Source organism: Thermobia domestica, chromosome 6 (genome assembly GCF_964235325.1).
Source record: "Thermobia domestica chromosome 6, izTheDome1.hap1.1, whole genome shotgun sequence".
Lineage (NCBI taxonomy): Eukaryota > Metazoa > Arthropoda > Insecta > Zygentoma > Lepismatidae > Thermobia > Thermobia domestica.
Window position 1 is genome coordinate 311,311,479 of NC_137459.1, and position 15,780 is coordinate 311,327,258.

Consider the following 15,780-nt stretch of genomic DNA (forward strand, 5'->3'; position numbering starts at 1 on the left):
ATCGCAATCCCCAAAGACAAAAGAACTTTAGTTCAGTTCAGTTTAGATACTTTGTGCAGCATGGAATCGAACTCTGAATAAATGTAAAGATTAAATACCAAATTGTTTCTTAGAAATAAAAAAAATTACTTACTTACTTACTATGGTGTCTGTGTACGCTTAATTATGAAATTATTTTGAATAATAAATGAAATCTGTGAGTCCCACGATTATGTCGGATCACTTTAGAAAAGGTTATGAAATTGGTGGAATAAAGAAGTGGGAGAACATGTTGTTTGTTCAGCACAATTTATAAGAAATAAATCCAAACTTAATGTTGTCATAAAAATGTTGAAATAATTGATGCAAGCGGTAATCGAACCAAAAACCCTAAACAGTGAAAATGAACGCCTTACCACTGAACCCTTATGGCTCCGCTATGAGAAATGAAATAATTGATGTAAACGGTAATCGAACCAGGAATCCTAAGCAGTGAAAATGACTGCTTTATCATTAAGCCATTATAATCCTATATTGATAAATGAATACCTAATGAAGAAAAGTCTAACTGTAGAAACCAACTAGCACTGAAAAAACTAAACATTGAAACTTTGTCAGCATAGTAATCCATATAATTTTATTGGATGCTCAAGGAAATTGTATTTTCAAAAGTGTTAAAATTAAATGTGAATCATGGGAGGGACCTGTTATGAAAGAATAAAAGTTTGGTCTCGATAAAAAAAACAATAGTGAACTATGGCTAACGTACTTATAGATTTATTATCAAATCTTTGAAAAAACTTTGAACAAATCTTTTCTGTTTTGAACAGTACATAAGTAAAATTAATGAACAACTGTGTGTCAAATAAGTAAGATTAATACATACTAAAAGATGGTTGTTTTCAAGAACTTGAACTGAAAATTGCTTCTACCGGCCTTCTTTTTTTAAAAAAAACAAATGGTTAAATGAAATGATAGGAAAAGCTGTTAGATTAAGTTTAGTTGACCTCCCCTTTGAACAGTAATGGGTATTTTATATAATCTTACAAAGTTATTGTTCGTGAAGAAAAGTATAAATAAAATGATGATGATTTTCTACATGACTATGGTTTGTTACCACCGATAACATGGACGCTATCCGTTTAGCAAAGAGGAGGAGGGTCATGTTGGGAGATTGAATCTAATTCAATACAATAGAGATATATAACCTAACGCATTGATATAAACACCCGTTTAAATAAGTAAATGATCTTTGAATATATGTCATATAGACATGAAAAATGAATACAAATAAATAGGAAATAAATCAGTGATTACTTGTACAAATAAATAAATTTTACTTTCATGAAACTTCAAACATAAGAAGTTTGTGAAACAGTTTATTCTCCTTTGCCATTGCAAAAGTTGGTGTTAGTTTTTTTCTTTCCTATGCTTTTAACATATAGCATGCCTAATGAAAATTCACAGGAATTTTTAGCACTGATCAAATACATAATATAGGCTTCAGTTTTAACATATATTCACAACTTACTACATGGATTGTCTACAAGAATCCTTAACATTTGGCGAATTTTCGATAGCATTTTGTTTCTCCCTATTGTACGCAATACTTTATCTGTAAACATATTTAGCGAAAGTTCAATAATTATTGTCTTATGATAACAACAGTAATAAATTTTTTCAAGTGTTGAGTATTCTGTAGATAAGATACCACCACTCGTTGCTAAAAGTTGTCACAAAAGGAAGTAATCCACCATGTCTTAAATGTAAAATAACCAAAAGTATATTTTTAAAAAAGGATTTAAAAAGCATTATTATTTATCGATACGTTGGAATCCAACAGGGTAATTAAAAAACAAGTAAATACAAAGGGGCTATTGGGGTTCAGGTATAGTGATTTCTAATTATTGCTTTCAATGTGAATATATAGAAATTCAAGCACGCGCAGTAAACGGTCTGGGTGACTTTGTCGCTTGTAAAACTGATGCAAAGATGAAATATTCAAGTTAATTTGGATAATAAAAGAATAGTATCTAAAACTAATAGGGGGTGGGAACTATGAGTTTCAGGTCTACCTTAAACTTGTTCAAACCTGTTTTCATTGGTTAATTCAAACATGTCATTACATCCCACGGTGAAAAGTATAAATACCGCGGTTAAGAAAGCGACATAAGAATATTCTTGTACTGGTTGTAGTCGATGAAAAGATTTCTTCTTCTTTGTATGGTGGTCAATGAAGATATTTGTGGCTAGTGTTTTTTTTTATTTTAGTTTCATCACTTCATATTTTTACGAATCGTATGTTATACATACTCTGAACAAATTTATTTGTGAACGTTTTAAAAATTGGTGTTATTTTATTTTAGTGGTTCATTTGCGTAGCAAATTCAACTTATTTATTGGATTGTATCTTTTTTATTATTTCGCTTGGTACACAAGCTCAGAACACTTACAGTGTGATTATTTTATTCGTTCGTGTTATTTAAAATAACACTCGTTTTTAAAAATAGAAAGTCGTAAGAGCAACTACGTTGTGAACTATTATATAATTCGTTTACTCTGTCGAACTGAAAAATGTCTAATGCTGAAAACGTATTGGTCTGTTTCTGCGATAATATTCACATAACCATTCAGTGCTTAATAAATGCTTTTCAAATGTGGGAATCTAAAAGAAGAAGTATGTTTCTTTGCAGTGGGTGTGCACATGGATTGAAAGACGCAATAAACCATGACTGTATTCTGTTACATAAAAATATATTGAAAACAAAAGTACTAGGTGTTATTATGGATATGGACACACAAAACGAAATTTGGTATACGTTTCAAAAAATGCACGACAATACTTTTAATAAATTAGAACAGTTTTTTCATATATATGATGATGCCATTCATAATGATACATTTGTTAATCAACTGATAGAAATATTTTTGCAGAAAGATTTTAAGAAATTCTTAATTTGGAATGAAAAACAAAGTGATAGTGATAGTGTTTGTGATTGAAAAAATATGAAGACGTATGGATGAAAATGTTACTCTTCTGTAGGTATATTACATGTACAAACTGTAAAAAGGCACAATTTGCCATGATTTTTTTTTCTGTGAACCTTACAAGTAAATCTTACTCAAGTAAATATCTAAGAAAAAAATAGTTACTGTGTAGTGCAGTGCAGTGCTATCATACTAAACATTTCTTCAAATATTTATGTGTATGAGTTGAAAACTAATTAACACAATACAAATTTTTAAAAAAAAAATCGTGTAAAGAAAACCAATATAAACTAATGAAAGATGTTTCATATTGCTGAATAAATGAAGATTTTATACAAGCTTCATATTGCTGAATAATAATAAATCGGAGATTTTTTTTATTGTACTTTTTGCAACAATAATAATCGCAAAAGCCTTCGGCTCCCAAAAGTTTACGTACACTAGTTATTAATTGGTAGTAATTATCTTTGTACAGTAAATATATTTGCTTACCACCCTTTATTTCTGGATATATCACATAAAATTCACGACTATTAAGTTTCTTTTCAAAGACAATGATTTGGTACATGGGATGTCAGGTATTGTTGAAATTTTTTCACATCATTAATAGTACATCCATTTCGATGCTCAATAGTAACATTAACATCATCACACAAGTCCTTAGTCTGCTTCAACAATCGCTTAGGATTTTTTTTTAATTTATACATTTGTTCATATTTTTGATCGGCCCTAGCCTTTTCGAGGATGATAGTCTTAGAAAGACATTATATGTCCTTGTTTAATGGGATGGTACACTTTTCCAAAAGAGTTGTATATTCCTCATATTTGCCCGATCCACGGGTTCGACACCTTCCCTTGCGTGGATTAACAATGTGGATCTTACAATCCACTTTTTTTTTCCTCTTCCTTTACGGAGATGCACCTTCGATTAAAATTTTCTCATTGCTATTGAGGGTATTTTCCACTATGGAGAAGAGGACCTCCGGGTTCAATTCCTTTTTTTTAGGACGTCATGTTATGTACATTGTTTTAAGTTTAAGGTAGTGCTCTCGATAGTTATTCCTATATAGGTGTTCTTGTCAACATCCCTTTATTGTATGGGTCATTCCGAAATCAAACAGATTTCGTATATATATATTTTTCCTGGTCTTCTTCGATTCCATACACTTAATGGTTATTTCTGCCCCTTTTAACCCAAAGTAAACATATGTTTATGATATACTCTTTACTATTTCAAATTCTGATGCATCCATTATCTTAGGTACTTCTTGAAAAAACCCATTTTAGTTCTTAGGTTCCCCAGAACTAGGAAAACTTGGTCGTGGTAAGCTTGCCTAATAGTAGTTTAGCATTGTCCTTAACAAATAAGTGAGCTGTTTTACATGCTGCTTAACTTTTTAGAATCCTGATTTTTTATATCAACCTCTCGAAAGAACCCTGTTCGGTATAAATCAGAAATATCAGCAGTGGTTTCACAGCTTGTCAAAATAACATCCTGTCTTCCTTTAAATTGTTTTAATAACTCTGTTAACATTTGATAATATTTTTCATTGGGTACACGCACACCCTTAGAATGATAACTATTCACCAAACGCTTCCAAAAAAAATTCGTTTCTACTCAAAACTACGTACATGCAACCATTGCTATGAAATTTATCTACTATCATTTTCCATCTGTAGTAAACAACTTCGGATGCCTCATATCCGAAACGTTTTGCCATGATTAACAATTGAGTTAGTTCGTTTACATTTGTAGAAGTCATCTGTAATCGAAATAATGTATTCTTCTATTGAAATAATAATAATAATAAAAACCTATAAATTTGTCTATTTCCCACTCCTCTTTTACTTCGTTGGTTAGTTCACCCAAGTAGGGCTCTAATGTAAGCGAAAATTTCTCATCATGGTGTTGTACAAACATTATGCTGACCGTGTCACAGTACAAACATTTTTAGGTCCTACTAATGTCAATAGGTCATACAGTTTTAACCGTGCCCATAACGTATTGAATGCCACAAGAACAAGGTTTGAAAATTTCCATGGTTTGTTCTTATTCTATGTATTGTGATACGTAAGAATAAGATGTTTATCTCCAATGGGTAATACGCTTTGTACTTCGTATTGCGGTGCCCATAGATAATACAATCACAAATTGCAACAAGTCCGTTCTTTGTCCACATTTTCCCATAAACCGAATTGAGGAATATCTTCGATATATACCTCAATCTTGGGTTCTTCCTGATATTGCTATGATTTAATTGAATGCCCTCATGGGCATGATACTCTTTAATGTATTTTTGTTTGTCTCCTTTGGTTTTGCACCAAACAGGAAATCCTGAAGATTCCTGCTTCATTTGAAGGAAAGAATTCACATAGTCTTTAAACAAACTATCTGAATTACTAAGTTTGTAAGCACATGAATTAAAATCCAATCTTGTTTTCTCTGATATCAAAATTTATTTATTTATTTATTTATTTTTCAATATATATATCGTTTGTACCAAGATTGCTTTAGCAAACACTAAGTGTTAGTAAATGAGTTACAAAGTATGAAATTGTTAATATTATTATTAATTTCATCCCTAACAAATCACGTACATGTCTATTATTACATATAAATGTTCTAATGATATAATAATAATGGTATGAAAAAACTATATAATTACACCTATTTCTTTTCACGATGTATTTAGACATAACAATATAAATTCTACGCGAGCGCATACTCGTACTAGATTTTCGCGCATGTCAAATGCGTATGTATACTTGTACTTGGTCTTCGCGCATGTCAGATGTGTATGTATACTTGTACTTGGTCTTCGCGCATGTCACAATATAATATAAAAGCGCGCATGCGTATAGCTGTAGTAAATCATATAAAGGAAGTGATACGTTGTTACAATGTACAGTCAAAAGCAATCTGTTTCCGCAGTTAAAAAGCAAAAAACAAATTCTGGTTCTTCATCTCATAATAATAAAAAACGAAAAGGTGAAATTGAAACCAATCTTTCTTTATTGCAAAGTGAATGTGTAAAATCTAAATACATTTCACCGCGTGAAAAACGTTTTCAACTTGAAAAACAAAAGAAAATTATTCTTGTACATCCAAATGATCCTGACATTCCTGAAGAAGACGCTGAAAAATATAGGATTATTTATCCAACACAGGAAATTACCATAAACGATGCTGTGTATAGACGAAATTTCAGATACCCAAATGAAATACCCTTTGAAGAGGAAGTTGTAGTAGTAAATCAAAATACAATTTCTAATGATATTCTGATATTCAATGGTGTGAAGTGTGGTTGTACTCCTAATGAAGTAAATGAAGTTTGTGTAAAACAGTTACTAGAAAAATATAAACTTTCTGAACCATTACTTTGTGAAGGCTGTGCGAATCGTAGTGAGAAAGAAACTGATCATAAATGTGTAAGTGAAAGTGATGAAGAATTAAATACTATTGTGTGGAATTTCCTAATCAAGAAATCAACACGTGATCAAATATTAAAACATTATCTAAAGATTCATGTGAAATATATAGATGTAAACATTATTTCCCATCTTATAAACAAATTTAATTATTCATATCAAGAAATCACGTTTAATGATTATCATATTTCTGACTTAAGAGAAGCATATCTTGAGCACGATAAAGATGTGTATCAACAATCCAGACTGTGAGTACCAATGTCGTTTCCTAAATACATATGACAATTGCGAATATCAATGTTCTTCTTTTTCTATAAAAGAACAATGTGTATTAATGTGTATTGATCGTTGGAAACCACCACGAGAACTTTTGTGTTATGGGTGTTTTCAAAACAAGAGCAAAATAGAAGAACACGATTGTATTACTTCGGACTATAATATGTTATGTTATAATGCATGGCGTACAATGGTAAGCGGGCAAACTTTTGATGATTTATATGAAGAATTTGCAAGAGTGCATTGTGATACTGAAATTGATGATTGGGAATTTACATGGACATTATATAACATTTTATTAAACAAAGATAACATTCAGTTAATTACAGAGTTATTCTTAGTAAAAGATTTACATTATAATATGCATAAGAAATAGTAATAATGGAAAATAAAAACTCTTCTGGTAATCAATTACAAAATAATAATAAAAACAATGTGTATAAATTAACAAAAGCAAGTGATAAAAGACTTTCAGCAATAAATTGGCCAGTATGTAATTGTGCATATACTAATATAAATATAGATTGTATTAAACAATATATCAAGGAATGTATCTGTATGTAAACTATATATATATTATTGAAATTTGTAAATAATTTTTTTTTCTCATTTTATATTACATGTTTTATTTATTTCCTTACACATCTTATATATTTTACTTCAACGCGAAAATTTTTTCAATACACTTACAGTGTAAAAGTAAACTATGTTTCAAATATGACTTACAATTTATACGTAGGGAAAAATTCTTTAAAAAATTTTTTCATGAAATTAGAACTTTAACAAAAATCCGTATGTTATGATTCGCCTACCTAAAATTTGTTTGTGCCTTTTATATTGCATGCATGTGAAAAAAACTTTTCACATTTTTTAGTTTACGGTTTTGCATTTTCACAACTTGCATTTTCATTTTGACAACTTGCATTTTCATTTTCGTAACTTGCATTTCTAAAAATTTTTTTGAAAATTACATTTTCGTAACTTGCAGTTTTTTTTTCGTTTAACAAGTTACATTTTCACGTTTGACAAGTTGCATTTTCATTTTCACTTTTAATTTTGTTCAATCACTTCATATTTTTTACGGATCGCTTGGTGTACAAGCTCAGAGCAGCTACGCTGTAAACTTGTAAAATAAATCGTCTGTTACACAAACTCTTTTTTTTTAAAATTGGTGTTAATTATTTGTTTTTGAAAAAACACTTTTCGACATTTATATCACATATATGTGAAAAAACTTTCTGCATGTTAGGATTCGCATTTGTAAAATTAGTTTCTGCATGTATGTGAAAACTTTTTGCATTTTGTAAGTATATAAATCATACTATAATATTACTGAGTTTTTTTAAATTCGTTATTAAATCAGTTTCTGTTTTATATTCTCCTATGCCATTGCAAAGTCGGTTAATTTTAATAATGGATCGCTTTTTTATTTTTATATTCTCCTTTCTTATAGAAAGTCGTAAGAGCAGCTACCCTGCGAAATATTAAAAAGCTCCTAATAAATTACTCGAACACTTCGTGTGAACATACTAAAGATGTTCTGAGATATTAAAAAGCTCCTAATAAATTACTCGAACACTTCGTGTGAACATACTAAAGATGTTCCGAAATATTAATTATTTATTCGTTCATTTGTTTTTTTTTGTTCAATCACTTCATATTTTTACGGATCGTATGTTATACATACTCTGAACAAATTTATTTGTGAACGTTTTAAAATTGGTGTTAATTATTGGATTGTATGCTAAAACATACTCCTAAGAACAGGTACCCTGTGAACCTACAAATAATTTCGAAAATACTAACTAATCTCGTTATTAAAATTAGAAAGTCGTAAAAGCAGCTACGCTGCGATTATTTAAATTCCTATGGAAACTCATAAGAGCAACTACAAGAAACTATGTTTTCAAAAATCGCAAACTTGTCAATGTAAAATACTCATCAAACTTTTAAATACTTCAAAGTATTAGTAAAAAAAATATAAAACACTCATCAAATACCAATTTTAAACGCTTTTCCAAAAAAAAGTAAACGATAGAAAGCATAAAGGAGTTTCACCTTGTAAAATGTCAATAATACCTTTTATTTAGGAAAGTTTTAATATTAAATAAGAATCAAGAAATGAAATTCGTATATATTTATTTCGGTAATATTATATATATACAAGCAAAATAATAATAATAATAATAATAATATATACAATCAACATAACAATATATAAGCAAATAATATACAAGGAAAATAATAATAATATTACATAAAAGTTAGACAATATATACAGAATCACCGAAAATTAATATTTCTTATTCTTTGATAATAGAATATCTACTAATTCATTCAAATATCTTGGGTTTCTTATTAATTTGAAATATTCTTCTTCAAATATGATTGTATTTACACACATTCTATGTGAGTTTCGAAATATGTTATAAAGTTCTTTTCTCACATTTTCTTTAATAAAAATTAGCCATGTCTCTGTTTCTAAAGCTTCAATGTCCATAAAAAGGCAGCGGTGAGACATTTGTTGCGGACAGTCAAAAAAACAACCCTCACATAACAATACACAATTAGGGTTCCAATTTAAAATAGTGTTTTTGATGCACTTTTCATCCACAAACACTTGTGTACACTTACACTTTTCTTCTTCTTCTTCTTCTTCGTTCTTCTTCTTCATTGATAAGTCTAAGGGCTCCGTTTGTGGTGGTGGTGGTGGTGGTGCTGGTGAAGGTGAAGGTGTAACACTTGCCTGTGGTGTGTCGGGTTTACACTCGTCCAGTTCGTCAAATAAGCGCAAAATTTCTTCTTCCTCCCCTTCACTAAATACGTCAGGTGAAGGTGCTCTTTCTTCTTCTTCTTCATCCTCCTCCTCTTCTTCACTAAATAAGTCAGGTGAAGGTGCTCTTTCTTCTTCTTCTTCTTCATCCTCCTCCTCTTCTTCAGTAAATAAATCAGGTGATGGTGTTCTTTCTTCTTCTTCTTTACTATCTAGTGTCCACTTTAAAAATGGTGGTTGAATGTTTTTTACTCCTAATAATGACGAGGATGCTGGAAGTGTTGGTAAAGATGTCCTCACTCCAACAGGAGATGATGGGATTAATACTGGATCTTCTCTTAAGTCAATAATTTCTTCCTCTATAATAATTTCTGAGGATACTGGCGAAGCTGGAGAAAAATACTGAGTTTCCTCGTCAATAAATATATCTGGTAAATCTCTCGCAGTTTTAAACTTTTTCCTTGGAGATTCTACAAAGTCAAATGTAGAATCCCAATCTACTTCGTTGCAAAGTTGAATTTCTCGCTGTACTTGACTCTGAATCGACTCCATGACGATACTATACCAGTCTTCTCTTCATACCCAGTATATAAGGAAAACTTTATCGATAACATCATATCACGTGATACTTTAAACATTTTTCAAACAGTCCTACCACGCCAATTAAAATATTTTCATATGTACTTTTCCAATTCTCTATGGAATTTTTATAAATATAGAAATAGCAAACATGTTCTCATATAATCTTTTAAAATATCAACATTTGGTATTTTCACTTTGGTAAAATCATTCCTCCCATTTTACAACGGTATTCATAACACGTACTATTTAATCATCTGTCATCTATGTGCAGATTTAGATACATCACGTGTAAATAAATAGTTTACATGCTTTTAAAATAAAATCTGTTATTTACAACTTCTATTATTATTCATGTAAACAATACATCGACCCTACATACACCAGCATATTGTCCACGTAAAATAACGGATGCCACAAACTATCTTTGTATTTGCATTCATTCATTCATTATTATTACAATAATATATCAATCTTCTATTGCAATCGTATTTAACATCCCTTCATGTTTCAACATGATCATCATTCAATAGGTGAATGTTCTTTTGCATTCGCGTTCAATAACCTCATATGTTCTACCATTCGTAATGTAAAAACTTTCTTTGTATTCATTATTAACAAACTATCATAAAACTTGTTTTTTATTAGTCTGTCTCCAACCTGTGATGTTTATCTTCCGCGTGCCCAATCTTTCTTTTATGTTTTCGCCAACATCGCCAAAGTTATTTCTTTTAGTTTGTCCCCAATTTCTAATGTTCTACGTGTGCAATCTTTCTTTTATGTTTTCACCGACAATGTCTTTTTTGTGGATCTACCACAACACCAAAGTTATTTCTATTGGTCTGTCTGTCTCCAACCTGTAATGCTTATCTCCCACGTCCGCAATCTTCCTTTTGTTCACCTACCGCGGCGCCAAAGTTATTTCTATCAGTCTGGCGGTATTCTGTAATGTTTTACCAAACGTGTCAACGGTCTTCCTTTGTATTAAAATTCAAGTTTTAGCAAGCACACATCATCACTCTTACCCAACCGGGTTTCCAAAAGCGCGCGAAAAGTTCAGTTCATGTCTTAAGTTCATCAGCAACAGACGGACGAAAACCACGCTCTGTATATGTACCATCATAGTGTATCATACCGTACACGAGGTTTTACCACGCTCACCGAGTATGCTATGCATACGATCCAACAAATTAAAAAGTCACGCATGAATAAATATTTCCCTCCCATCATACAGTATACACCGCCGGTGCTAAGGGTCCCGGGTTCGATCCCAGTGCGTATCACACATTATAAGTGTTCTGAGCTTTTATTTTTAACAAATAAAACAATTTCCTACCACTTTATGAGATTTCATAGAAATAGAACCGTTAAATATATTAGGAGAATATCTTTTTATTCTCTCTCACATATTGTTCGTGTAATCTTTTATTCTCTCTCACATATTGCTCGTGTAATCTTTTATTCTCTCTCACATATTGCTCGTGTAATCTTTTATTCTCTCTCACATATTGCTCGTGTAATCTTTTATTCTCTCAAAATGACGTATCAACAGATTTAATTCAAATTTCCATTATTAATATTTTTTAAAATACCCAGTATAAAGTCTCTACAGACACGTATACAAACTCGAAAAATGAGTACATGACCTTTCCATGTCAGCACAACTAAAAACAGAAATATAACAACTTTCCAATACACGTAAGCAGGTCATCAACCCATAATGACATACACGACACCCTCTGACAACATCCATTAAAGAACCATGTTAGAACATCATTATTACGTAAAGTACCGTTAACATTCTTGCTTTTCGGGTGTAGAAGTTTGTCTCCAACTACTCACACTCGCTTCCAATTTGCTCATAGTTGCCGACTTTTCATTCATAATATCTAACATACTTGTGATAGTGTAAGTTAAATGGTTCATGGTTGCTGTTAAAATGCTCATAATTGCCGACTTTTCGTTCATAATTGCGGACAAATGGGCCATAATTGCCTACATAATGGTTCATGCTCATCTTCAAAATACTCACAGTTGCATTCAGAATGTTCAGACGTACTTTCAAATTGCTCACACTCGATCCCACGGTGCTCATAGTTGCCGAATTTTCATTCAGAATATCTTACTTACTGCTGATATTGTAAATTAAATGGTTCAAGGTTGCTGTCAAAAGGCTCACAGTTGCCGTCAGATTCCTCACACGAGCCGTCAGAATGCTCAGTTTTAAAGAAAAAGTGCTCATAGTTTCCGACCATTCGTTCATAATGGCCCACCAAGGACTCACAGGTGCCGTCAAAACGCTCACAATAGCCGGATTTTAGTTCATATTTGCGGAAAAAGGACTCATAGTTGCCTACATAATGGTTCGTGCTCATCTTCAAAATACTCACAGTTTCCTTCAGAATGTTCAGACGTACTTTAAAAATGATCACACTTGCTTCAACGGTGCTCATAGTTGCCGACTTTTCATTCATAATATCTAACTTACTGCTGATATTGTAAGTTAAATGGTTCATGGTTGCTGTCTAAGGGCTCGCAGTTGCTTTCAGATTCCTCACACAAGCCGTCAGAATGCTCAGATTTAAAGAAAAAGTGCTCATAATTGCCGATCATTCGTTCATAATTGCTGACCAAGACCTCAATAGCCGTCAGAACGTTAATATTTGCCGACTTTTCATTCATAATTGCCGACCAAGGCCTCACAGGTGCCGTAAAACGCTCATAATTGCCGACTTTTCGTTCCTAATTGCGGACAAAGGGCTCATAGTTGCCTACATAATGGTTCGTGCTCTTCTTCAAAATACTCACAGTTGCCTTCAGAATGTTCAGACGTACTTTCAAAATGCTCACACTCGATTCCACGGTGCTCATAGTTGCCGATTTTTCATTCATAATATCTAATATACTGCTGATAGTGTAAGTTAAATGGTTAATGTTGCTGGCAAAAGGCTCACAGTTCCCGTCAGATTCCTCACACAAGCAGTCAGAATGCTCAGATTTAAAGAAAAAGTGCTCATAGTTGCCGATCATTCGTTCATAATTGACGACCAAGGCCTCACAGGTGCCGTCAAAACGCCGATAGCTGCTCACTTTTCGTTCATAATTACCGACTAAGGCCTCACAGGTGCCGTCAAAACGCTCATAACTGCCGACTTTTCGTTCATATTTGCGGACAAAGGGCTCATAGTTGCCTACATAATGGTTCTTGCTCATCTTTAAAATAATCACAGTTCTCTTCAGAATGTTCAGACGTACTTTCAAAATGCTCACACTCGCTTCCTCGGTGCTAATCGTTGCCGAGTTTTCGTTCACAATATATAACTTACTGCTGATACTGTAAGTTAAATGGTTCATGGTTGCTGTCAAAAGGCTCACAGTTGCCGTCAGATTCCTCACACAAGCCGTCAGAATGCTCAGTTTTAAAGAAAAAGTGCTCATAGTGGCCGACCATTCGTTCATAATTGCCAACCAAGGCCTCACAGGTGCCGTCAAAACGCTCATAGTTAACGAATTTTCCTTCATAATTCCGAACAGAGGGCTCATAGTTGCATACATAACGGTTCGTTCTCATCTGCAAAATACTCACAGTTGCCCTCGGAATGTTCAGACGTACTTTCAAAATGCTCACACTCGCTTCCTCGGTGCTAATCGTTGCCGAGTTTTCATTCATAATATCTAACTTACTGCTGATACTGTAAGTTAAATGGTTCATGGTTGCTGTCAAAAGGCTCACAGTTGCCGTCAGATTCCTCACACAAGCCGTCAGAATGCTCAGTTTTAAAGAAAAAGTGCTCATAGTTGCCGACCATTCGTTCATAATTGCCGACCAAGGACTCACAGGTGCCGTCAAAACGTTCATAGTAGCCGGATTTTAGTTCATATTTGCGGACAAAGGGCTCATAGTTGCCTACATAATGGTTCGTGCTCATCTTGAAAATACTCACAGTTGCCTTCAGAATGTTCACACGTACTTTCAAAATGCTCAAACTCGCTTCCACGATGCTCATAGTTGCCGACTTTTCATTCATTATATCTAGCATACTGCTGATAGTGTAAGTTAAATGGTTTATGGTTGCTGTCAAAAGACACAGTTGCCGTCCGATTCCTCACACAAGCCGTCAGAATGCTCACATTTAAAGAAAATGTGCTCCTAGTGGCCGACCATTCGTTCATAATTGCCGACCAAGGCGTCACAGTAGCCGTCAAAACGTTCATTGTTGCCGACTTTCATTCGTAATTGCCAACCAAGGCCTCACAGGTGCCGTAAATCGCTCACATGTCCGACTTTTCGTTTCTAATTGCGGACAAATGGCTTATAGTTGCCTACATAATGATTCGTGCTCACCTTCAAAGTACTCACAGTTGCCTTCAGAAGGTTCAGACATACTTTCAAAATGCTCACACTCGCTTCCACGATGCTCATAGTTGCCGACTTTTCATTCATAATATCTAACATACTGCTGATAGTGTAAGTTAAATGGTTTATGGTTGCTGTCAAAAGACACAGTTGCCGTCAGATTCCTCACCCAAGCAGTCAGAATGCTCACATTTAAAGAAAAAGTGCTCATTGTTGCCGACCATTCGTTCATAATTTCCGAACAGGACCTCTCAGTAGCCGCCAAAACGCTCATAGTTGCCGACTTTTCGTTCATAATTGCCGACCAAGGCCTCACAAGTGCCGTCAAAACGCTTATAGTTGCCGACTTTTCGTTAGTAATAGCGGACAAATGGCTCATAGTTGTCTACATAATGGTTCGTGCTCATCTTCAAAATACTCACAGTAGCCTTCAGAATGTTAAAACGTACTTTCAAAATGCTCACACTCGCTTCCACGTTGCTGTTAGTTGCCGACTTTTCATTCATAATATCTAACATACTGCTGATAGTGTAAGTTAAATGGTTCATAGTTGGTGTCAAAAAACTCACATTTGCTGTCGCATTCCTCACACAAGCCGTCAGAATGCTCAGATTTAAAGAAAAAGTGCTCATAGTTGCGGACCATTCGTTCATAATTGCCGACCAAGACCTCACTGTAGCCGTCAAAACGTTCAGAGTTGCCGAATTTTCATTCATAATTGCCGACCAAGGCATCACAGGTGCAGTAAAACGCTCATAGTTGCAGACTTTTCGTTAATAATTGCGGACAAAGGGCTAATAGTTGCCTACATAATGGTTCGTGCTCATCTTCAAAATACTCACAGTTGCCTTCAAAATGTTCAGACGTACTTTCAAATTGCTCACACTCGATTCCACGGTGTTCATAGTTGCCGAATTTTCATCCATAATATCTAACTTACAATGGATAGTTTAAGTTAAATGGTTCGTGGTTGCTGCCAAAAGGCTCACAGTGGCGTCAGATTCCTCACACAAGCCGTCATAAAGCTCACATTTAAAGAAAAATTGCTCACAGTTGCTGACTTTTCGTTCATAATTGCCGACCAAGGCCTCACAGTAGCCGTCAAAACGCACATAATTGCCGACTTTTCGTTCATAATTGCGGACAAAAGGCTCATAGTTGCCTACATAATGGTTCGTGCTCATCTTCAAAATACTCACAGTTGCGTTCATAATGTTCAGACGTAATTTCAAATTGCTCACACTCGCTTCCAAGATGCTCATAGCTACCGACTTTTCATTCATAATATCTAGCATACTGCTGATAGTGTAAGATAAATGGTTTATGGTGCTGTCAAAAGACACAGTTGCCGTCCGATTCCTCACACAAGCCGTAAGAATACTCAGATTTAAAGAAAGTG